Source organism: Triturus cristatus, chromosome 11, assembly GCF_964204655.1.
Source record: "Triturus cristatus chromosome 11, aTriCri1.1, whole genome shotgun sequence".
In the NCBI taxonomy this organism is placed as follows: Eukaryota; Metazoa; Chordata; class Amphibia; order Caudata; family Salamandridae; genus Triturus; species Triturus cristatus.
In genome coordinates this window covers 895,430,325-895,456,005 of record NC_140594.1, presented here as the reverse complement: position 1 = coordinate 895,456,005, position 25,681 = coordinate 895,430,325, and positions in this window count along the sequence as shown.

Genomic DNA, 25,681 nt, shown 5'->3' with positions numbered 1-25,681 from the left:
AGAAGTAGCTGTAGGAGCGGATGCAGAAACAGATGTGCTTGCCGGAACGTGTGACTCGATTTGTTGCTGTAGGGATACGGGTACTGGATCTTGGCGTTGGATCTCCCTGGTATGCGGTCTATGTGGGGCGGAATTAGCATACTCGGGAGCTGCGTCATCTAAATATGAGGAAAGAAAAACATCTTCTGCGGTTCTAGGAGGCCCCTTAGGATGTACCTTTATTGGGAACAATGGGGATGGCAAGTCTTTCGGTATTTCTGGAGTAGCCTTAGGTAATCCTTCGGCCAGAAGGGGATACATACCATTCATAAGGGCATTTCTTTGTCTGTCTACTTGTTCTGATTTCACTCGGATACCTTCCTCAATTAATAGATTTTCTCGAACTTTATTGGAATTCTCTTTACCCTTCTCTTCCTGTCTACGTGCTTTTTCTGTTCGTCTATGTGATTCTTTACGCCATAATTCAATGGCATCTTTCTGTGACTGTCTGACTTTCCTTTTCCATAACTCTTCTTCTACTTTCATGATGCACTCTGCATCCCAGGTTCCCGCTGTGGGCCACCTCTGACTTTCTGGTAATTCCTTGGTGTAATCTACCCATAAATCAAGAAATAATATAGCGTCTAAGCCATGTTTATGATACATAAAGTGCCCTGGAGTGTCCCTAGGAGGAATAGGAACGGCTTCTTCGAGTACCCCTTTTCTTGTAGTGATCTGTCTTAGTTTCGAAAAGAGCGGAATGTTGAGAACTGATCTGATACTTAATCTTGAACACACTTAGTACAAAAGCACAATAATGAACAACCATTCATACCACAATATGCAGAACGTACTTAAAACATTTAACATTTAACATTAAACTTTTAACTGAAACAACAATGATGATCGTCTGCCTAACTAATCACCAAGCATAATTCTTGACAATAACTAGATACTTCGGAATACTTGATATACTGCTAAACAGTACATATACACTGCTAAAACAGTGCAGACCGGATTTGTGTACCCAAACCCGTCTTGACCGGCACAACCTATGTGCACGTCAGAAATGCCTCCCCAGTAATGGTACTCACCGGGTAGCTTCGGAAACGGAAGGCCTCGGAAACTTGAACTTGAACCGGACTGGACTCGACTCGACTCGTCGGAAACTGGACTCGACTTGGGACTTCGGAAACTGGTGGGCCTCTGTATACCTCGGATCTTGCTCTCTCAGCTAGGCTCTGGTCGGGATACTTCGCACTTCTCACCGCCTCGTCTGGGTGTTGATCGCAGTCTCAGTCGCCCCCGCTTGACCGGAGGGAGATACAGGAGATCCTGCTGGTACGCGTTATTGTCCGTCCAGCTGTGGCAGGAGACCGGGCCTGCAACTCACCGCCGGCGCGTGAGATGAGAAAGTGTCCCTGTTCGGGCGCCATTCATGTGGTAAATAATTTTCCTTTACCTGGACTTAATTTGATACGGAAACATAATAAAATAGCTCAGTAAAATGAGAGGCAGAATCCGTGGTATTAGAGGTTCGGAATGGGCTTTATCCCAATGAACGATTATAATCGGTTGCTCCAAGTTCCATCACCACGGAGGTTCAGGAAGTGAAGTACATACATTATTGACATGAAATGACTTTTATAGTACATACATTACAATGAAGCGAATGCAGTAGGCGTAACAATTGATAAGGAAAATGACGATTTATCTGCGTAACCGAAAAATGGGTGTAATAAGGAGTAAAAAGGAACATAATTGGTTATGATGTCATATATAGGTGGATCTATAAGATAATACTTGGCATAGATGCGCGCGCAGCAGCATGACGTGTGATTGACGTGTAACTAGGGGGTGAAGGGGACTTGACATTTAGCTTTACATGTGGAGACAAGAAGTCTGGGGGGTCAAGTCAACCTAATCCCAAATCATATCTAACATCCTATGTTTAAAGAACTATGTTATCCACAAAAGAAGGACTCTCGGACAGAATCTATTCTATACTGACTGTGCGTGCGTGTACAAGCGTCTAAGTGTCTACACTAAATGCGAGGGCAGGAATCTTCCATAGTAACAGGGCTATGAATTACTTGTATAAAGACAGAGAAGCCGGGCCTTTTGCTCGGTAGCTGGAAGAATGTTTACTTAAACTACTAGGCAGGAATGCATCGGCTGAGGGGGAAGCAGATAACTCGAAGGTGAAATACAGTTCTTGGCAGAGAATAGGCTGATGTCAGGCTTCGTGAGCCGCGCAGAGAATGAGACAAAGTTCATGGTCACTGATGCAGGCTCAGACTGGAGCTTTCAGAGGCAGAAGGCAAGAAGAGTTTTGATGACAGAATCAGGGCCTACTTGCCTGGACTGTAAAATGGCATAAGTGAACCATATAAAGCCGGTGGCCTTTCGTACTTAGGAATGGAATATCCGGCCTATTCATGGCGGATCTAACAGAGGACATGTTGACGGTGGACGCACATGTATTTGCGTCTTCATAACTGGAACTGGAGGGAACATACATGTACTTGTACATGCACATAGAACCGTTGGGGTCCAAGATAGGGGACATAACTGACCAGAAAAATCCATATTTCCACAGACCATCTGGAAAAAGTTCGACAGGTCACGGGTCATCGTTTTTCATCAGAAAATTGATTTTTTGGACTGTAGAAAAATTGATTCAAAATGTCATTTGGATTGAGCCTCATGTTGAATAACTACTATTTAAAGCCTCAATAAGACCAAAATTTCAATTTTTACAGACTTTTTCTCCTACTCAGAAGCTTCTATTTCGACCTATTTCAGGCATTAAAATGACTCTAAACACACTTAATTTAGTTCCAAGAGTTCTTATTCACATGCAATAGTCATTTACAGTCCAAAAATTAAACTTCAAAAAATTACCATTTTTGACCATCTGGAAAAAGTTCGACAGGTCACGGGTCATCGATTTTCATCAGAAAATTTATTTTTTGGATTGTAGAAAAATTGATTCAAAATGTCATTTGGATTGAGCCTCATGGTGAATACCTATTTTTTAAAGCCTGAATGTGACTAAAATTGCCCTTTTTACAGACCTTTTCTCCTACTCAGAAGCTTCTATTTCGACCTATTTCAGGCATTAAAATGACTCTAAACACACTTATCTTAGTTCCAAGATTTCAAATTCACATGCAATAGTCATTTACAGTCCAAAAAATTAAACTTTAAAAAAATACCATTTTTGACCATCTGGAAAAAGTTCGACAGGTCACGGGTCATCGTTTTTCATCAGAAAATTGATTTTTTGGACTGTAGAAAAATTGATTCAAAATGTCATTTGGATTGAGACTCATGTTGAATAACTACTTTTGAATGCCTCAATGTGACCAAAATTTCAATTTTTACAGACTTTTTCTCCTACTCAGAAGCTTCTATTTCGACCTATTTCAGGCATTAAAATGACTCTAAACACACTTATTTTAGTTCCAAGAGTTCTAATTCACATGCAATAGTCATTTACTGTCCAAAAATTAAACTGAAAAAAATTACCATTTTTGACCATCTGGAAAAAGTTCGACAGGTCACGGGTCATTGTTTTTCATCAGAAAATTGATCTTTTGGACTGTAGAAAAATTGATTCAAAATGTCATTTTGATTGAGCCTCGTGTTGAATAACTACTTTTTAAAGCCTCAATGTGACCAAAATTGCCAATTTTACAGACATTTTCTCCTACTCAGAAGCTTCTATTTCGACCTATTTCAGGCATTAAAAGGACTCTAAACACACCTATTTTAGTTCCAAAAGTAATAATTCACATGCAATAGTCATTTACAGTCCAAAAATTAAACTTTAAAAAATTACCATTTTTGACCATCTGGAAAAAGTTTGACAGGTCACGGGTCATCGTTTTTCATCAGAAAATTGATTTTTTGGACTGTAGAAAAATTGATTCAAAATGTCATTTGGATTGAGCCTCATGTTGAATAACTACTTTTTAAAGCCTCAATGTGACCAAAATTTCAATTTTTACAGACTTTTTCTCCTACTCAGAAGCTTCTATTTCGACCTATTTCAGGCATTAAAATGACTCTAAACACACTTATTTTAGTTCCAAGAGTTCTAATTCACATGCAATAGTCATTTACAGTCCAAAAATTTAACTTTAAAAAATTACCATTTTGACCGTCTGGAAAAAGTTCGACAGGTCACGGGTCATCGTTTTTCATCAGAAAATTGATTTTTTGGACTGTAGAAAAATTGATTCAAAATGGCATTTGGATTGAGCCTCGTGTTGAATAACTACTTTTTAAAGCCTCAATGTGACCAAAAATGCCATTTTTACAGACATTTTCTCCTACTCAGAAGCTTCTATTTCGACCTATTTCAGGCATTAAAATGACTCTAAACACACTTATTTTAGTTCCAAGAGTTCTAATTCACATGCAATAGTCATTTACACTCCAAAAATTTAACTTTAAAAAATTACCATTTTTACCATCTGGAAAAAGTTCGACAGGTCACGGGTCATCGTTTTTCATCAGAAAATTGATTTTTTGGACTGTAGAAAAATTGATTCAAAATGTCATTTGGATTGAGCCTCATGTTGAATAACTAATTTTTAAAGCCTCAATGTGACCAAAATTTCAATTTTTACAGACTTTTTCTCCTACTCAGAAGCTTCTATTTCGACCTATTTCAGGCATTAAAATGACTCTAAACACACTTATTTTAGTTCCAAGAGTTCTAATTCACAGCAATAGTCATTTACTGTCCAAAAATTAAACTTTAAAAAATTACCATTTTTACCATTTGGAAAAAGTTCGACAGGTCACGGGTCATCGTTTTTCATCAGAAAATTGATTTTTTGGATTGTAGAAAAATTGATTCAAAATGGCATTTGGATTGAGCCTCATGTTGAATAACTACTTTTTAAAGCCTCAATGTGACCAAAAATACCATTTTTACAGACATTTTCTCCTACTCAGCAGCTTCTATTTCGACCTATTTCAGGCATTAAAATGACTCTAAACACACTTATTTTAGTTCCAAGAGTTCTAATTCACATGCAATAGTCATTTACAGTCCAAAAAATTTAACTTAAAAAAATTACCATTTTTGACCATCTGGAAAAAGTTCGACAGCTCACGGGTCATCGTTTTTCATCAGAAAATTGATTTTTTGGACTGTAGAAAAATTGATTCAAAATGTCATTTGGATTGAGCCTCATGTTGAATAACTAATTTTTAAAGCCTCAATAAGACCAAAATTTCAATTTTTACAGACTTTTTCTCCTACTCAGAAGCTTCTATTTCGACCTATTTCAGGCATTAAAATGACTCTAAACACACTTAATTTAGTTCCAAGAGTTCTTATTCACATGCAATAGTCATTTACAGTCCAAAAATTTAACTTTAAAAAATTACCATTTTTACCATCTGGAAAAAGTTCGACAGGTCACGGGTCATCGTTTTTCATCAGAAAATTGATTTTTTGGACTGTAGAAAAATTGATTCAAAATGTCATTTGGATTGAGCCTCATGTTAAATAACTACTTTTTAAAGCCTCAATAAGACCAAAATTTCAATTTTTACAGACTTTTTCTCCTACTCAGAAGCTGCTTTTTCGACCTATTTCAGGCATTAAAATGACTCTAAACACACTCATTTTAGTTCCAAGAGTTCTTATTCACATGCAATAGTCATTTACAGTCCAAAAATTAAACTTTAAAAAATTACCAATTTTGACCATCTGGAAAAAGTTCGACAGGTCACGGGTCATCGATTTTCATCAGAAAATGTATTTTTTGGATTGTAGAAAAATTGATTCAAAATGTCATTTGGATTGAGCCTCATGGTGAATACCTATTTTTTAAGGCCTGAATGTGACTAAAATTGCCCTTTTTACAGACCTTTTCTCCTACTCAGAAGCTTCTATTTCGACCTATTTCAGGCATTAAAATGACTCTAAACACACTTATTTTAGTTCCAAGAGTTCTAATTCACATGCAATAGTCATTTACAGTCCAAAAATTAAACTTTAAAAAATTACCATTTTTGACCATCTGGAAAAAGTTTGACAGGTCACGGGTCATCGTTTTTCATCAGAAAATTGATTTTTTGGACTGTAGAAAAATTGATTCAAAATCTCATTTTGATTGAGCCTCATGTTGAATAACTACTTTTTAAAGCCTCAATGTGACCAAAATTGCCATTTTTACAGACATTTTCTCCTACTCAAAAGCTTCTATTTCAACCTATTCCAGGTATTAAAATGACTCTAAACACACTTATTTTAGTTCCAAGAGTTCTAATTCACATGCAATAGTCATTTACAGTCCAAAAATGTAACTTTAAAAAATTACCATTTTTGACCATCTGGAAAAAGTTCGACAGGTCACGGGTCATCGTTTTTCATCAGAAAATTGTTTTTTTGGGCATTAAAAAAATTGATTCAAAATGTCATTTGGATTGAGACTCATGTTGAATAACTACTTTTGAATGCCTCAAAGTGACCAAAATTTCAATTTTTACAGACTTTTTCTCCTACTCAGAAGCTTCTATTTCGACCTATTTCAGGCATTAAAATGACTCTAAACACACTTATTTTAGTTCCAAGAGTTCGAATTCACATGTAATAGTCATTTACAGTCCAAAAATTAAACTTTAAAAAATTACCATTTTTGACCATCTGGAAAAAGTTCGACAGGTCACGGGTCATCGATTTTCATCAGAAAATTGAGTTTTTTGGATTGTAGAAAAATTGATTCAAAATGTCATTTGGATTGAGCCTCATGTTGAATACCTATTTTTTAAATCCTGAATGTGACCAAAATAGCCATTTTTACAGACCTTTTCTCCTACTCAGAAGCTTCTATTTCGACCTATTTCAGGCATTAAAATGACTCTAAACACACTTATTTTAGTTCCAAGAGTTCTAATTCACATGCAATAGTCATTTACTGTCCAAAAATTAAACTTTAAAAAATTACCATTTTTGACCATCTGGAAAAAGTTCGACAGGTCACGGGTCATTGTTTTTCATCAGAAAATTGATTTTTTGGACTGTAGAAAAATTGATTCAAAATGTCATTTTGATTGAGCCTCGTGTTGAATAACTACTTTTGAAAGCCTCAATGTGACCAAAATTGCCAATTTTACAGACATTTTCTCCTACTCAGAAGCTTCTATTTCGACCTATTTCAGGCATTAACAGGACTCTAAACACACCTATTTTAGTTCCAAAAGTAATAATTCACATGCAATAGTCATTTACAGTCCAAAAATTAAACTTTAAAAAATTACCATTTTTGACCATCTGGAAAAAGTTTGACAGGTCACGGGTCATCGTTTTTCATCAGAAAATTGATTTTTTGGACTGTAGAAAAATTGATTCAAAATGTCATTTGGATTGAGCCTCATGTTGAATAACTACTTTTTAAAGCCTCAATGTGACCAAAATTTCAATTTTTACAGACTTTTTCTCCTACTCAGAAGCTTCTATTTCGACCTATTTCAGGCATTAAAATGACTCTAAACACAATTATTTTAGTTCCAAGAGTTCTAATTCACATGCAATAGTCATTTACAGTCCAAAAATGTAACTTTAGAAAATTACCATTTTTGACCATCTGGAAAAAGTTCGACAGGTCACGGGTCATCGTTTTTCATCAGAAAAATGTTTTTTTGGGCAGTAAAAAAATTCATTCAAAATGTCATTTGGATTGAGACTCATGTTGAATAACTACTTTTTAAAGCCTCAATGTGACCAAAATTTCAATTTTTACAGACTTTTTCTCCTTCTCAGAAGCTTCTATTTCGACCTATTTCAGGCATTAAAATGACTCTAAACACACTTATTTTAGTTACAAGAGTTCGAATTCACATGTAATAGTCATTTACAGTCCAAAAATTAAACTTTAAAAAATTACCATTTTTGACCATCTGGAAAAAGTTCGATAAGGTCACGGGTCATCGATTTTCATCAGAAAATTGATTTTTTGGATTGTAGAAAAATTGATTCAAAATGTCATTTGGATTGAGCCTCATGTTGAATACCTATTTTTTAAATCCTGAATGTGACCAAAATTGCCATTTTTACAGACTTTTTCTCCTACTCAGAAGCTTCTATTTCGACCTATTTCAGGCATTAAAATGACTCTAAACACTCTTATCTTAGTTCCAAGATTTCAAATTCACATGCAATAGTCATTTACAGTCCAAAAAATTAAACTTTAAAAAATTACCATTTTTGACCATCTGGAAAAAGTTCGACAGGTCACGGGTCATCGATTTTCATCAGAAAATTGAGTTTTTTGGATTGTAGAAAAATTGATTCAAAATGTCATTTGGATTGAGCCTCATGTTGAATACCTATTTTTTAAATCCTGAATGTGACCAAAATAGCCATTTTTACAGACCTTTTCTCCTACTCAGAAGCTTCTATTTCGACCTATTTCAGGCATTAAAATGACTCTAAACACACTTATTTTAGTTCCAAGAGTTCTAATTCACATGCAATAGTCATTTACTGTCCAAAAATTAAACTTTAAAAAATTACCATTTTTGACCATCTGGAAAAAGTTCGACAGGTCACGGGTCATTGTTTTTCATCAGAAAATTGATTTTTTGGACTGTAGAAAAATTGATTCAAAATGTCATTTTGATTGAGCCTCGTGTTGAATAACTACTTTTTAAAGCCTCAATGTGACCAAAATTGCCAATTTTACAGACATTTTCTCCTACTCAGAAGCTTCTATTTCGACCTATTTCAGGCATTAAAAGGACTCTAAACACACCTATTTTAGTTCCAAAAGTAATAATTCACATGCAATAGTCATTTACAATCCAAAAATTAAACTTTAAAAAATTACCATTTTTGACCATCTGGAAAAAGTTTGACAGGTCACGGGTCATCGTTTTTCATCAGAAAATTGATTTTTTGGACTGTAGAAAAATTGATTCAAAATGTCATTTGGATTGAGCCTCATGTTGAATAACTACTTTTTAAAGCCTCAATGTGACCAAAATTTCAATTTTTACAGACTTTTTCTCCTACTCAGAAGCTTCTATTTCGACCTATTTCAGGCATTAAAATGACTCTAAACACAATTATCTTAGTTCCAAGAGTTCTAATTCACATGCAATAGTCATTTACAGTCCAAAAATGTAACTTTAGAAAATTACCATTTTTGACCATCTGGAAAAAGTTCGACAGGTCACGGGTCATCGTTTTTCATCAGAAAAATGTTTTTTTGGGCAGTAAAAAAATTCATTCAAAATGTCATTTGGATTGAGACTCATGTGAATAACTACTTTTTAAAGCCTCAATGTGACCAAAATTTCAATTTTTACAGACTTTTTCTCCTTCTCAGAAGCTTCTATTTCGACTTATTTCAGGCATTAAAATGACTCTAAACACACTTATTTTAGTTACAAGAGTTCGAATTCACATGTAATAGTCATTTACAGTCCAAAAATTAAACTTTAAAAAATTACCATTTTTGACCATCTGGAAAAAGTTCGATAAGGTCACGGGTCATCGATTTTCATCAGAAAATTGATTTTTTGGATTGTAGTAAAATTGATTCAAAATGTCATTTGGATTGAGCCTCATGTTGAATACCTATTTTTTAAATCCTGAATATGACCAAAATTGCCATTTTTACAGACTTTTTCTCCTACTCAGAAGCTTCTATTTCGACCTATTTCAGGCATTAAAATGACTCTAAACACACTTATCTTAGTTCCAAGATTTCAAATTCACATGCAATAGTCATTTACAGTCCAAAAAATTAAACTTTAAAAAATTACCATTTTTGACCATCTGGAAAAAGTTCGACAGGTCACGGGTCATCGTTTTTCATCAGAAAATTGATTTTTTGGACTGTAGAAAAATTGATTCAAAATGTCATTTGGATTGAGCCTCATGTTGAATAACTACTATTTAAAGCCTCAATAAGACCAAAATTTCAATTTTTACAGACTTTTTCTCCTACTCAGAAGCTTCTATTTCGACCTATTTCAGGCATTAAAATGACTCTAAACACACTTAGTTTAGTTCCAAGAGTTCTTATTCACATGCAATAGTCATTTACAGTCCAAAAATTAAACTTTAAAAAATTACCATTTTTGACCATCTGGAAAAAGTTCGACAGGTCACGGGTCATCGTTTTTCATCAGAAAATTGATTTTTTGGACTGTAGAAAAATTGATTCAAAATGTCATTTGGATTGAGCCTCATGTTGAATAACTACTTTTTAAAGCCTCAATAAGACCAAAATTTCAATTTTTACAGACTTTTTCTCCTACTCAGAAGCTTCTATTTTAACCTATTTCAGGCATTAAAATGACTCTAAACACACTTATTTTAGTTCCAAGAGTTCTAATTCACATGCAATAGTCATTTACTGTCCAAAAATTAAACTTAAAAAAATTACCATTTTTGACCATCTGGAAAAAGTTCGACAGGTCACGGGTCATCGTTTTTCATCAGAAAATTGTTTTTTTGGGCAGTAAAAAAATTGATTCAAAATGTCATTTGGATTGAGCCTCATGTTGAATAACGACTTTTTAAAGCCTCAATGTGACCAAAAATGCCAATTTTACAGACATTTTCTCCTACTCAGAAGCTTCTATTTCGACCTATTTCAGGCATTAAAAGGACTCTAAACACACCTATTTTAGTTCCAAAAGTGATAATTCACATGCAATAGTCATTTATAGTCAAAAAATTTAACTTAAAGAAATTACCATTTTTGACCATCTGGAAAAAGTTCGACAGGTCACAGGTCATCGTTTTTCATCAGAAAATGGATTTTTTGGACTGTAGAAAAATTGATTCAAAATGTCATTTGGATTGAGCCTCATGTTGAATAACTAATTTTTAAAGCCTCAATGTGACCAAAATTTAAATTTTTACAGACTTTTTCTCCTACTCAGAAGCTTCTATTTCGACCTATTTCAGGCATTAAAATGACTCTAAACACACTTATTTTAGTTCCAAGAGTTCTAATTCACAGCAATAGTCATTTACTGTCCAAAAATTAAACTTTAAAAAATTACCATTTTTGACCATCTGGAAAAAGTTCGACAGGTCACGGGTCATCGTTTTTCATCAGAAAATTGATTTTTTGGGCAGTAAAAAAACTTGATTCAAAATGTCATTTGGATTGAGACTCATGTTGAATAACTACTTTTGAAAGCCTCAATGTGACCAAAATTTCAATTTTTACAGACTTTTTCTCCTACTCAGAAGCTTCTATTTCGACCTATTGCAGGCATTAAAATGACTCTAAACACACTTATTTTAGTTCCAAGACTTTTAATTCACATGCAATAGTCATTTACAGTCCAAAAATTTAACTTTAAAAAATTACCATTTTTGACCATCTGGAAAAAGTTCGACAGGTCACGGGTCATCGTTTTTCATCAGAAAATAGATTTTTTGGATTGTAGAAAAATTGATTCGAAATGTCATTTGGATTGAGCCTCATGTTGAATAACTACTTTTTAAAGCCTCAATGTGACCAAAATTTCAATTTTTACAGACTTTTTCTCCTACTCAGAAGCTTCTATTTCGACCTATTTCAGGCATTAAAATGACTCTAAACACAATAATTTTAGTTCCAAGAGTTCTAATTCACATGCAATAGTCATTTACAGTCCAAAAATTAAACTTTAAAAAACTTACCATTTTTGACCATCTGGAAAAAGTTCGACAGGTCACGGGTCATCGTTTTTCATCAGAAAATTGATTTTTTGGACTGTAGAAAAATTGATTCAAAATGTCATTTTGATTGAGACTCATGTTGAATACCTACTTTTTAAAGCCTCAATGTGACCAAAATTTCAATTTTTACAGACTTTTTCTCCTACTCAGAAGCTTCTATTTCGACCTATTTCAGGCATTAAAATGACTCTAAACACACTTATTTTAGTTCCAAGAGTTCTAATTCACATGCAATAGTCATTTACAGGCCAAAAATTAAACTTTAAAAAATTACTTTTTTTGACCATCTGGAAAAAGTTCGACAGGTCATCGTTTTTCATCAGAAAATTGATTTTTTGGACTGTAGAAAAATTAATTCAAAATGTCATTTTGATTGAGCCTCATGTTGAATAACTACTTTTTAAAGCCTCAATGTGACCAAAATTGCCATTTTTACAGACATTTTCTCCTACTCAAAAGCTTCTATTTCAACCTATTCCAGGCATTAAAATGACTCTAAACACACTTATTTTAGTTCCAAGAGTTCTAATTCACATGCAATAGTCATTTACAGTCCAAAAATGTAACTTTAAAAAATTACCATTTTTGACCATCTGGAAAAAGGTCGACAGGTCACGGGTCATCGTTTTTTATCAGAAAATTGGTTTTTTGGGCAGTAAAAAAATTGATTCAAAATGTCATTTGGATTGAGACTCATGTTGAATAACTACTTTTGAGTGCCTCAATGTGACCAAAATTTCAATTTTTACAGACTTTTTCTCCTACTCAGAAGCTTCTATTTCGACCTATTTCAGGCATTAAAATGACTCTAAACACACTTATTTTAGTTCCAAGAGTTCTAATTCACAGCAATAGTCATTTACTGTCCAAAAATTAAACTTTAAAAAATTACCATTTTTGACCATCTGGAAAAAGTTCGACAGGTCACGGGTCATCGTTTTTCATCAGAAAATTGATTTTTTGGGCAGTAAAAAAACTTGATCCAAAATGTCATTTGGATTGAGACTCATGTTGAATAACTACTTTTGAAAGCCTCAATGTGACCAAAATTTCAATTTTTACAGACTTTTTCTCCTACTCAGAAGCTTCTATTTCGACCTATTGCAGGCATTAAAATGACTCTAAACACACTTATTTTAGTTCCAAGACTTTTAATTCACATGCAATAGTCATTTACAGTCCAAAAATTTAACTTTAAAAAATTACCATTTTTGACCATCTGGAAAAAGTTCGACAGGTCACGGGTCATCGTTTTTCATCAGAAAATAGATTTTTTGGATTGTAGAAAAATTGATTCAAAATGTCATTTGGATTGAGCCTCATGTTGAATAACTACTTTTTAAAGCCTCAATGTGACCAAAATTTCCATTTTTACAGACTTTTTCTCCTACTCAGAAGCTTCTATTTCGACCTATTTCAGGTATTAAAATGACTCTAAACACACTTATCTTAGTTCCAAGATTAAAAATTCACATGCAATAGTCATTTACAGTCCAAAAAATTAAACTTTAAAAAATTACCATTTTTGACCATCTGGAAAAAGTTCGACAGGTCACGGGTCATCGTTTTTCATCAGAAAATTGATTTTTTGGACTGTAGAAAAATTGATTCGAAATGTCATTTGGATTGAGCCTCATGTTGAATAACTACTTTTTAAAGCCTCAATGTGACCAAAATTTCAATTTTTACAGACTTTTTCTCCTACTCAGAAGCTTCTATTTCGACCTATTTCAGGCATTAAAATGACTCTAAACACAATTATTTTAGTTCCAAGAGTTCTAATTCACATGCAATAGTCATTTACAGTCCAAAAATTAAACTTTAAAAAACTTACCATTTTTGACCATCTGGAAAAAGTTCGACAGGTCACGGGTCATCGTTTTTCATCAGAAAATTGATTTTTTGGACTGTAGAAAAATTGATTCAAAATGTCATTTTGATTGAGACTCATGTTGAATACCTACTTTTTAAAGCCTCAATGTGACCAAAATTTCAATTTTTACAGACTTTTTCTCCTACTCAGAAGCTTCTATTTCGACCTATTTCAGGCATTAAAATGACTCTAAACACACTTATTTTAGTTCCAAGAGTTCTAATTCACATGCAATAGTCATTTACAGGCCAAAAATTAAACTTTAAAAAATTACTTTTTTTGACCATCTGGAAAAAGTTCGACAGGTCATCGTTTTTCATCAGAAAATTGATTTTTTGGACTGTAGAAAAATTAATTCAAAATGTCATTTTGATTGAGCCTCATGTTGAATAACTACTTTTTAAAGCCTCAATGTGACCAAAATTGCCATTTTTACAGACATTTTCTCCTACTCAAAAGCTTCTATTTCAACCTATTCCAGGCATTAAAATGACTCTAAACACACTTATTTTAGTTCCAAGAGTTCTAATTCACATGCAATAGTCATTTACAGTCCAAAAATGTAACTTTAAAAAATTACCATTTTTGACCATCTGGAAAAAGGTCGACAGGTCACGGGTCATCGTTTTTTATCAGAAAATTGGTTTTTTGGGCAGTAAAAAAATTGATTCAAAATGTCATTTGGATTGAGACTCATGTTGAATAACTACTTTTGAGTGCCTCAATGTGACCAAAATTTCAATTTTTACAGACTTTTTCTCCTACTCAGAAGCTTCTATTTCGACCTATTTCAGGCATTAAAATGACTCTAAACACACTTATTTTAGTTCCAAGAGTTCTAATTCACATGCAATAGTCATTTACAGTCCAAAAATTAAACTTAAAAAAATTACCATTTTTGACCATCTGGAAAAAGTTTGACAGGTCACGGGTCATCGTTTTTCATCAGAAAATTGATTTTTTGGACTGTAGAAAAATTGATTCAAAATGTCATTTGGATTGAGCCTCATGTTGAATAACTACTTTTTAAATCCTCAATGTGACCAAAATGTAAATTTTTATAGACTTTTTCTCCTACTCAGAAGCTTCTATTTCGACCTATTTCAGGCATTAAAATGACTCTAAACACATTTATCTTAGTTCCAAGAGTTCTAATTCACATGCAATAGTCATTTACAGTCCAAAAAATTAAACTTTAAAAAATTACAATTTTTGACCATCTGGAAAAAGTTCAACAGGTCACGGGTCATCGTTTTTCATCAGAAAATTGTTTTTTTGGGCAGTAAAAAAATTGATTCAAAATGTCATTTGGTTAGAGACTCATGTTGAATAACTACTTTTGAATGCCTCAATGTGACCAAAATTTCATTTTTTACAGACTTTTTCTCCTACTCAGAAGCTTCTATTTCGACCTATTTCAGGCATTAAAATGACTCTCAACACACTTATTTTAGTTCCAAGAGTTCGAATTCACATGCAATAGTCATTTACAGTCCAAAAATGTAACTTTAAAAAATTACCATTTTTGACCATCTGGAAAAAGGTCGACAGGTCACGGGTCATCGTTTTTTATCAGAAAATTGTTTTTTTGGGCAGTAAAAAAATTGATTCAAAATGTCATTTGGATTGAGACTCATGTTGAATAACTACTTTTGAGTGCCTCAATGTGACCAAAATTTCAATTTTTACAGACTTTTTCTCCTACTCAGAAGCTTCTATTTCAACCTATTTCAGGCATTAAAATGACTCTAAACACACTTATCTTAGTTCCAAGAGTTCTAATTCACATGCAATAGTCATTTACAGTCCAAAAAATTAAACTTTAAAAAATTACAATTTTTGACCATCTGGAAAAAGTTCGACAGGTCACGGGTCATCGATTTTCATCAGAAAATTGATTTTTTGGATTGTAGAAAAATTGATTCAAAATGTCATTTGGATTGAGCCTCATGTTGAATACCTATTTTTTAAAGCCTGAATGTGACCAAAATTGCCATTTTTACAGACCTTTTCTCCTACTCAGAAGCTTCTATTTCGACCTATTTCAGGCATTAAAATGACTTCAAACACACTTATTTTAGTTCCAAGAGTTCAAATTCACATGCAATAGTCATTTACAGTCCAACAATTAAACTTTAAAAAATTACCATTTTTGACCATCTGGAGAAAGTTCGACAGGTCATCGTTTTTCATCAGAAAATTGAATTTTTGCACTGTAGAAAAATTGATTCAAAATGTCATTTGGATTGAGCCTCATGTTGAATAACTACTTTTTAAAGCCTCAATGTGACCAAAATTTCAATTTTTACAGACTTTTTCTCCTACTCAGAAGCTTCTATTTCGACCTATTTCAGGCATTAAAATGACTCTAAACACACTTATCTTAGTTCCAAGATTTCAAATTCACATGCAATAGTCATTTACAGTCCAAAAAATTAAACTTTAAAAAATTACCATTTTTGACCATCTGGAAAAAGTTCGACAGCTCACGGGTCATCGTTTTTCATCAGAAAATTGATTTTTTGGACTGTAGAAAAATTGATTCAAAATGTCATTTGGATTGAGCCTCATGTTGAATAACTACTTTTTAAAGCCTCAATAAGACCAAAATTTCAATTTTTACAGACTTTTTCTCCTACTCAGAAGCTTCTATTTCGACCTATTTCAGGCATTAAAATGACTCTAAACACACTTATTTTAGTTCCAAGAGTTCTAATTCACATGCAATAGTCATTTACAGTCCAAAAAATTTAACTTAAAAAAATTACCATTTTTGACCATCTGGAAAAAGTTCGACAGCTCACGGGTCATCGTTTTTCATCAGAAAATTGATTTTTTGGACTGTAGAAAAATTGATTCAAAATGTCATTTGGATTGAGCCTCATGTTGAATAACTAATTTTTAAAGCCTCAATAAGACCAAAATTTCAATTTTTACAGACTTTTTCTCCTACTCAGAAGCTTCTATTTCGACCTATTTCAGGCATTAAAATGACTCTAAACACACTTAATTTAGTTCCAAGAGTTCTTATTCACATGCAATAGTCATTTACAGTCCAAAAATTTAACTTTAAAAAATTACCATTTTTACCATCTGGAAAAAGTTCGACAGGTCACGGGTCATCGTTTTTCATCAGAAAATTGATTTTTTGGACTGTAGAAAAATTGATTCAAAATGTCATTTGGATTGAGCCTCATGTTAAATAACTACTTTTTAAAGCCTCAATAAGACCAAAATTTTAATTTTTACAGACTTTTTCTCCTACTGAGAAGCTGTTTTTTCGACCTATTTCAGGCATTAAAATGACTCTAAACACACTCATTTTAGTTCCAAGAGTTCTTATTCACATGCAATAGTCATTTACAGTCCAAAAATTAAACTTTAAAAAATTACCAATTTTGACCATCTGGAAAAAGTTCGACAGGTCACGGGTCATCGATTTTCATCAGAAAATGTATTTTTTGGATTGTAGAAAAATTGATTCAAAATGTCATTTGGATTGAGCCTCATGGTGAATACCTATTTTTTAAGGCCTGAATGTGACTAAAATTGCCCTTTTTACAGACCTTTTCTCCTACTCAGAAGCTTCTATTTCGACCTATTTCAGGCATTAAAATGACTCTAAACACATTTATTTTAGTTCCAAGAGTTCTAATTCACATGCAATAGTCATTTACAGTCCAAAAATTAAACTTTAAAAAATTACCATTTTTGACCATCTGGAAAAAGTTTGACAGGTCACGGGTCATCGTTTTTCATCAGAAAATTGATTTTTTGGACTGTAGAAAAATTGATTCAAAATCTCATTTTGATTGAGCCTCATGTTGAATAACTACTTTTTAAAGCCTCAATGTGACCAAAATTTCAATTTTTACAGACTTTTTCTCCTACTCAGAAGCTTCTATTTCGACCTATTTCAGGCATTAAAATGACTCTAAACACACTTAATTTAGTTCCAAGAGTTCTTATTCACATGCAATAGTCATTTACAGTCCAAAAATTTAACTTTAAAAAATTACCATTTTTACCATCTGGAAAAAGTTCGACAGGTCACGGGTCATCGTTTTTCATCAGAAAATTGATTTTTTGGACTGTAGAAAAATTGATTCAAAATGTCATTTGGATTGAGCCTCATGTTAAATAACTACTTTTTAAAGCCTCAATAAGACCAAAATTTTAATTTTTACAGACTTTTTCTCCTACTCAGAAGCTGTTTTTTCGACCTATTTCAGGCATTAAAATGACTCTAAACACACTCATTTTAGTTCCAAGAGTTCTTATTCACATGCAATAGTCATTTACAGTCCAAAAATTAAACTTTAAAAAATTACCAATTTTGACCATCTGGAAAAAGTTCGACAGGTCACGGGTCATCGATTTTCATCAGAAAATGTATTTTTTGGATTGTAGAAAAATTGATTCAAAATGTCATTTGGATTGAGCCTCATGGTGAATACCTATTTTTTAAGGCCTGAATGTGACTAAAATTGCCCTTTTTACAGACCTTTTCTCCTACTCAGAAGCTTCTATTTCGACCTATTTCAGGCATTAAAATGACTCTAAACACATTTATTTTAGTTCCAAGAGTTCTAATTCACATGCAATAGTCATTTACAGTCCAAAAATTAAACTTTAAAAAATTACCATTTTTGACCATCTGGAAAAAGTTTGACAGGTCACGGGTCATCGTTTTTCATCAGAAAATTGATTTTTTGGACTGTAGAAAAATTGATTCAAAATCTCATTTTGATTGAGCCTCATGTTGAATAACTACTTTTTAAAGCCTCAATGTGACCAAAATTGCCATTTTTACAGACATTTTCTCCTACTCAAAAGCTTCTATTTCAACCTATTCCAGGTATTAAAATGACTCTAAACACACTTATTTTAGTTCCAAGAGTTCTAATTCACATGCAATAGTCATTTACAGTCCAAAAATGTAACTTTAAAAAATTACCATTTTTGACCATCTGGAAAAAGTTCGACAGGTCACGGGTCATCGTTTTTCATCAGAAAATTGTTTTTTTGGGCATTAAAAAAATTGATTCAAAATGTCATTTGGATTGAGACTCATGTTGAATAACTACTTTTGAATGCCTCAAAGTGACCAAAATTTCAATTTTTACAGACTTTTTCTCCTACTCAGAAGCTTCTATTTCGACCTATTTCAGGCATTAAAATGACTCTAAACACACTTATTTTAGTTACAAGAGTTCGAATTCACATGTAATAGTCATTTACAGTCCAAAAATTAAACTTTAAAAAATTACCATTTTTGACCATCTGGAAAAAGTTCGACAGGTCACGGGTCATCGATTTTCATCAGAAAATTGAGTTTTTTGGATTGTAGAAAAATTGATTCAAAATGTCATTTGGATTGAGCCTCATGTTGAATACCTATTTTTTAAATCCTGAATGTGACCAAAATAGCCATTTTTACAGACCTTTTCTCCTACTCAGAAGCTTCTATTTCGACCTATTTCAGGCATTAAAATGACTCTAAACACACTTATTTTAGTTCCAAGAGTTCTAATTCACATGCAATAGTCATTTACTGTCCAAAAATTAAACTTTAAAAAATTACCATTTTTGACCATCTGGAAAAAGTTCGACAGGTCACGGGTCATTGTTTTTCATCAGAAAATTGATTTTTTGGACTGTAGAAAAATTGATTCAAAATGTCATTTTGATTGAGCCTCGTGTTGAATAACTACTTTTGAAAGCCTCAATGTGACCAAAATTGCCAATTTTACAGACATTTTCTCCTACTCAGAAGCTTCTATTTCGACCTATTTCAGGCATTAACAGGACTCTAAACACACCTATTTTAGTTCCAAAAGTAATAATTCACATGCAATAGTCATTTACAGTCCAAAAATTAAACTTTAAAAAATTACCATTTTTGACCATCTGGAAAAAGTTTGACAGGTCACGGGTCATCGTTTTTCATCAGAAAATTGATTTTTTGGACTGTAGAAAAATTGATTCAAAATGTCATTTGGATTGAGCCTCATGTTGAATAACTACTTTTTAAAGCCTCAATGTGACCAAAATTTCAATTTTTACAGACTTTTTCTCCTACTCAGAAGCTTCTATTTCGACCTATTTCAGGCATTAAAATGACTCTAAACACAATTATTTTAGTTCCAAGAGTTCTAATTCACATGCAATAGTCATTTACAGTCCAAAAATGTAACTTTAGAAAATTACCATTTTTGACCATCTGGAAAAAGTTCGACAGGTCACGGGTCATCGTTTTTCATCAGAAAAATGTTTTTTTGGGCAGTAAAAAAATTCATTCAAAATGTCATTTGGATTGAGACTCATGTTGAATAACTACTTTTTAAAGCCTCAATGTGACCAAAATTTCAATTTTTACAGACTTTTTCTCCTTCTCAGAAGCTTCTATTTCGACCTATTTCAGGCATTAAAATGACTCTAAACACACTTATTTTAGTTACAAGAGTTCGAATTCACATGTAATAGTCATTTACAGTCCAAAAATTAAACTTTAAAAAATTACCATTTTTGACCATCTGGAAAAAGTTCGATAAGGTCACGGGTCATCGATTTTCATCAGAAAATTGATTTTTTGGATTGTAGAAAAATTGATTCAAAATGTCATTTGGATTGAGCCTCATGTTGAATACCTATTTTTTAAATCCTGAATGTGACCAAAATTGCCATTTTTACAGACTTTTTCTCCTACTCAGAAGCTTCTATTTCGACCTATTTCAGGCATTAAAATGACTCTAAACACTCTTATCTTAGTTCCAAGATTTCAAATTCACATGCAATAGTCATTTACAGTCCAAAAAATTAAACTTTAAAAAATTACCATTTTTGACCATCTGGAAAAAGTTCGACAGGTCACGGGTCATCGATTTTCATCAGAAAATTGAGTTTTTTGGATTGTAGAAAAATTGATTCAAAATGTCATTTGGATTGAGCCTCATGTTGAATACCTATTTTTTAAATCCTGAATGTGACCAAAATAGCCATTTTTACAGACCTTTTCTCCTACTCAGAAGCTTCTATTTCGACCTATTTCAGGCATTAAAATGACTCTAAACACACTTATTTTAGTTCCAAGAGTTCTAATTCACATGCAATAGTCATTTACTGTCCAAAAATTAAACTTTAAAAAATTACCATTTTTGACCATCTGGAAAAAGTTCGACAGGTCACGGGTCATTGTTTTTCATCAGAAAATTGATTTTTTGGACTGTAGAAAAATTGATTCAAAATGTCATTTTGATTGAGCCTCGTGTTGAATAACTACTTTTTAAAGCCTCAATGTGACCAAAATTGCCAATTTTACAGACATTTTCTCCTACTCAGAAGCTTCTATTTCGACCTATTTCAGGCATTAAAAGGACTCTAAACACACCTATTTTAGTTCCAAAAGTAATAATTCACATGCAATAGTCATTTACAATCCAAAAATTAAACTTTAAAAAATTACCATTTTTGACCATCTGGAAAAAGTTTGACAGGTCACGGGTCATCGTTTTTCATCAGAAAATTGATTTTTTGGACTGTAGAAAAATTGATTCAAAATGTCATTTGGATTGAGCCTCATGTTGAATAACTACTTTTTAAAGCCTCAATGTGACCAAAATTTCAATTTTTACAGACTTTTTCTCCTACTCAGAAGCTTCTATTTCGACCTATTTCAGGCATTAAAATGACTCTAAACACAATTATCTTAGTTCCAAGAGTTCTAATTCACATGCAATAGTCATTTACAGTCCAAAAATGTAACTTTAGAAAATTACCATTTTTGACCATCTGGAAAAAGTTCGACAGGTCACGGGTCATCGTTTTTCATCAGAAAAATGTTTTTTTGGGCAGTAAAAAAATTCATTCAAAATGTCATTTGGATTGAGACTCATGTGAATAACTACTTTTTAAAGCCTCAATGTGACCAAAATTTCAGTTTTTACAGACTTTTTCTCCTTCTCAGAAGCTTCTATTTCGACTTATTTCAGGCATTAAAATGACTCTAAACACACTTATTTTAGTTACAAGAGTTCGAATTCACATGTAATAGTCATTTACAGTCCAAAAATTAAACTTTAAAAAATTACCATTTTTGACCATCTGGAAAAAGTTCGATAAGGTCACGGGTCATCGATTTTCATCAGAAAATTGATTTTTTGGATTGTAGAAAAATTGATTCAAAATGTCATTTGGATTGAGCCTCATGTTGAATACCTATTTTTTAAATCCTGAATATGACCAAAATTGCCATTTTTACAGACTTTTTCTCCTACTCAGAAGCTTCTATTTCGACCTATTTCAGGCATTAAAATGACTCTAAACACACTTATCTTAGTTCCAAGATTTCAAATTCACATGCAATAGTCATTTACAGTCCAAAAAATTAAACTTTAAAAAATTACCATTTTTGACCATCTGGAAAAAGTTCGACAGGTCACGGGTCATCGTTTTTCATCAGAAAATTGATTTTTTGGACTGTAGAAAAATTGATTCAAAATGTCATTTGGATTGAGCCTCATGTTGAATAACTACTATTTAAAGCCTCAATAAGACCAAAATTTCAATTTTTACAGACTTTTTCTCCTACTCAGAAGCTTCTATTTCGACCTATTTCAGGCATTAAAATGACTCTAAACACACTTAATTTAGTTCCAAGAGTTCTTATTCACATGCAATAGTCATTTACAGTCCAAAAATTAAATTTTAAAAAATTACCATTTTTGACCATCTGGAAAAAGTTCGACAGGTCACGGGTCATCGATTTTCATCAGAAAATTTATTTTTTGGATTGTAGAAAAATTGATTCAAAATGTCATTTGGATTGAGCCTCATGGTGAATACCTATTTTTTAAAGCCTGAATGTGACTAAATTTGCCCTTTTTACAGACCTTTTCTCCTACTCAGAAGCTTCTATTTCGACCTATTTCAGGCATTAAAATGACTCTAAACACACTTATCTTAGTTCCAAGATTTCAAATTCACATGCAATAGTCATTTACAGTCCAAAAAATTAAACTTTAAAAAATTACCATTTTTGACCATCTGGAAAAAGTTCGACAGGTCACGGGTCATCGTTTTTCATCAGAAAATTGATTTTTTGGACTGTAGAAAAATTGATTCAAAATGTCATTTGGATTGAGCCTCATGTTGAATAACTACTTTTTAAAGCCTCAATAAGACCAAAATTTCAATTTTTACAGACTTTTTCTCCTACTCAGAAGCTTCTATTTTAACCTATTTCAGGCATTAAAATGACTCTAAACACACTTATTTTAGTTCCAAGAGTTCTAATTCACATGCAATAGTCATTTACTGTCCAAAAATTAAACTTAAAAAAATTACCATTTTTGACCATCTGGAAAAAGTTCGACAGGTCACGGGTCATCGTTTTTCATCAGAAAATTGTTTTTTTGGGCAGTAAAAAAATTGATTCAAAATGTCATTTGGATTGAGCCTCATGTTGAATAACGACTTTTTAAAGCCTCAATGTGACCAAAAATGCCAATTTTACAGACATTTTCTCCTACTCAGAAGCTTCTATTTCGACCTATTTCAGGCATTAAAAGGACTCTAAACACACCTATTTTAGTTCCAAAAGTGATAATTCACATGCAATAGTCATTTATAGTCAAAAAATTTAACTTAAAGAAATTACCATTTTTGACCATCTGGAAAAAGTTCGACAGGTCACAGGTCATCGTTTTTCATCAGAAAATGGATTTTTTGGACTGTAGAAAAATTGATTCAAAATGTCATTTGGATTGAGCCTCATGTTGAATAACTAATTTTTAAAGCCTCAATGTGACCAAAATTTAAATTTTTACAGACTTTTTCTCCTACTCAGAAGCTTCTATTTCGACCTATTTCAGGCATTAAAATGACTCTAAACACACTTATTTTAGTTCCAAGAGTTCTAATTCACAGCAATAGTCATTTACTGTCCAAAAATTAAACTTTAAAAAATTACCATTTTTGACCATCTGGAAAAAGTTCGACAGGTCACGGGTCATCGTTTTTCATCAGAAAATTGATTTTTTGGGCAGTAAAAAAACTTGATTCAAAATGTCATTTGGATTGAGACTCATGTTGAATAACTACTTTTGAAAGCCTCAATGTGACCAAAATTTCAATTTTTACAGACTTTTTCTCCTACTCAGAAGCTTCTATTTCGACCTATTGCAGGCATTAAAATGACTCTAAACACACTTATTTTAGTTCCAAGACTTTTAATTCACATGCAATAGTCATTTACAGTCCAAAAATTTAACTTTAAAAAATTACCATTTTTGACCATCTGGAAAAAGTTCGACAGGTCACGGGTCATCGTTTTTCATCAGAAAATAGATTTTTTGGATTGTAGAAAAATTGATTCAAAATGTCATTTGGATTGAGCCTCATGTTGAATAACTACTTTTTAAAGCCTCAATGTGACCAAAATTTCAATTTTTACAGACTTTTTCTCCTACTCAGAAGCTTCTATTTCGACCTATTTCAGGTATTAAAATGACTCTAAACACACTTATCTTAGTTCCAAGATTAAAAATTCACATGCAATAGTCATTTACAGTCCAAAAAATTAAACTTTAAAAAATTACCATTTTTGACCATCTGGAAAAAGTTCGACAGGTCACGGGTCATCGTTTTTCATCAGAAAATTGATTTTTTGGACTGTAGAAAAATTGATTCGAAATGTCATTTGGATTGAGCCTCATGTTGAATAACTACTTTTTAAAGCCTCAATGTGACCAAAATTTCAATTTTTACAGACTTTTTCTCCTACTCAGAAGCTTCTATTTCGACCTATTTCAGGCATTAAAATGACTCTAAACACAATTATTTTAGTTCCAAGAGTTCTAATTCACATGCAATAGTCATTTACAGTCCAAAAATTAAACTTTAAAAAACTTACCATTTTTGACCATCTGGAAAAAGTTCGACAGGTCACGGGTCATCGTTTTTCATCAGAAAATTGATTTTTTGGACTGTAGAAAAATTGATTCAAAATGTCATTTTGATTGAGACTCATGTTGAATACCTACTTTTTAAAGCCTCAATGTGACCAAAATTTCAATTTTTACAGACTTTTTCTCCTACTCAGAAGCTTCTATTTCGACCTATTTCAGGCATTAAAATGACTCTAAACACACTTATTTTAGTTCCAAGAGTTCTAATTCACATGCAATAGTCATTTACAGGCCAAAAATTAAACTTTAAAAAATTACTTTTTTTGACCATCTGGAAAAAGTTCGACAGGTCATCGTTTTTCATCAGAAAATTGATTTTTTGGACTGTAGAAAAATTAATTCAAAATGTCATTTTGATTGAGCCTCATGTTGAATAACTACTTTTTAAAGCCTCAATGTGACCAAAATTGCCATTTTTACAGACATTTTCTCCTACTCAAAAGCTTCTATTTCAACCTATTCCAGGCATTAAAATGACTCTAAACACACTTATTTTAGTTCCAAGAGTTCTAATTCACATGCAATAGTCATTTACAGTCCAAAAATGTAACTTTAAAAAATTACCATTTTTGACCATCTGGAAAAAGGTCGACAGGTCACAGGTCATCGTTTTTTATCAGAAAATTGGTTTTTTGGGCAGTAAAAAAATTGATTCAAAATGTCATTTGGATTGAGACTCATGTTGAATAACTACTTTTGAGTGCCTCAATGTGACCAAAATTTCAATTTTTACAGACTTTTTCTCCTACTCAGAAGCTTCTATTTCGACCTATTTCAGGCATTAAAATGACTCTAAACACACTTATTTTAGTTCCAAGAGTTCTAATTCACAGCAATAGTCATTTACTGTCCAAAAATTAAACTTTAAAAAATTACCATTTTTGACCATCTGGAAAAAGTTCGACAGGTCACGGGTCATCGTTTTTCATCAGAAAATTGATTTTTTGGGCAGTAAAAAAACTTGATCCAAAATGTCATTTGGATTGAGACTCATGTTGAATAACTACTTTTGAAAGCCTCAATGTGACCAAAATTTCAATTTTTACAGACTTTTTCTCCTACTCAGAAGCTTCTATTTCGACCTATTGCAGGCATTAAAATGACTCTAAACACACTTATTTTAGTTCCAAGACTTTTAATTCACATGCAATA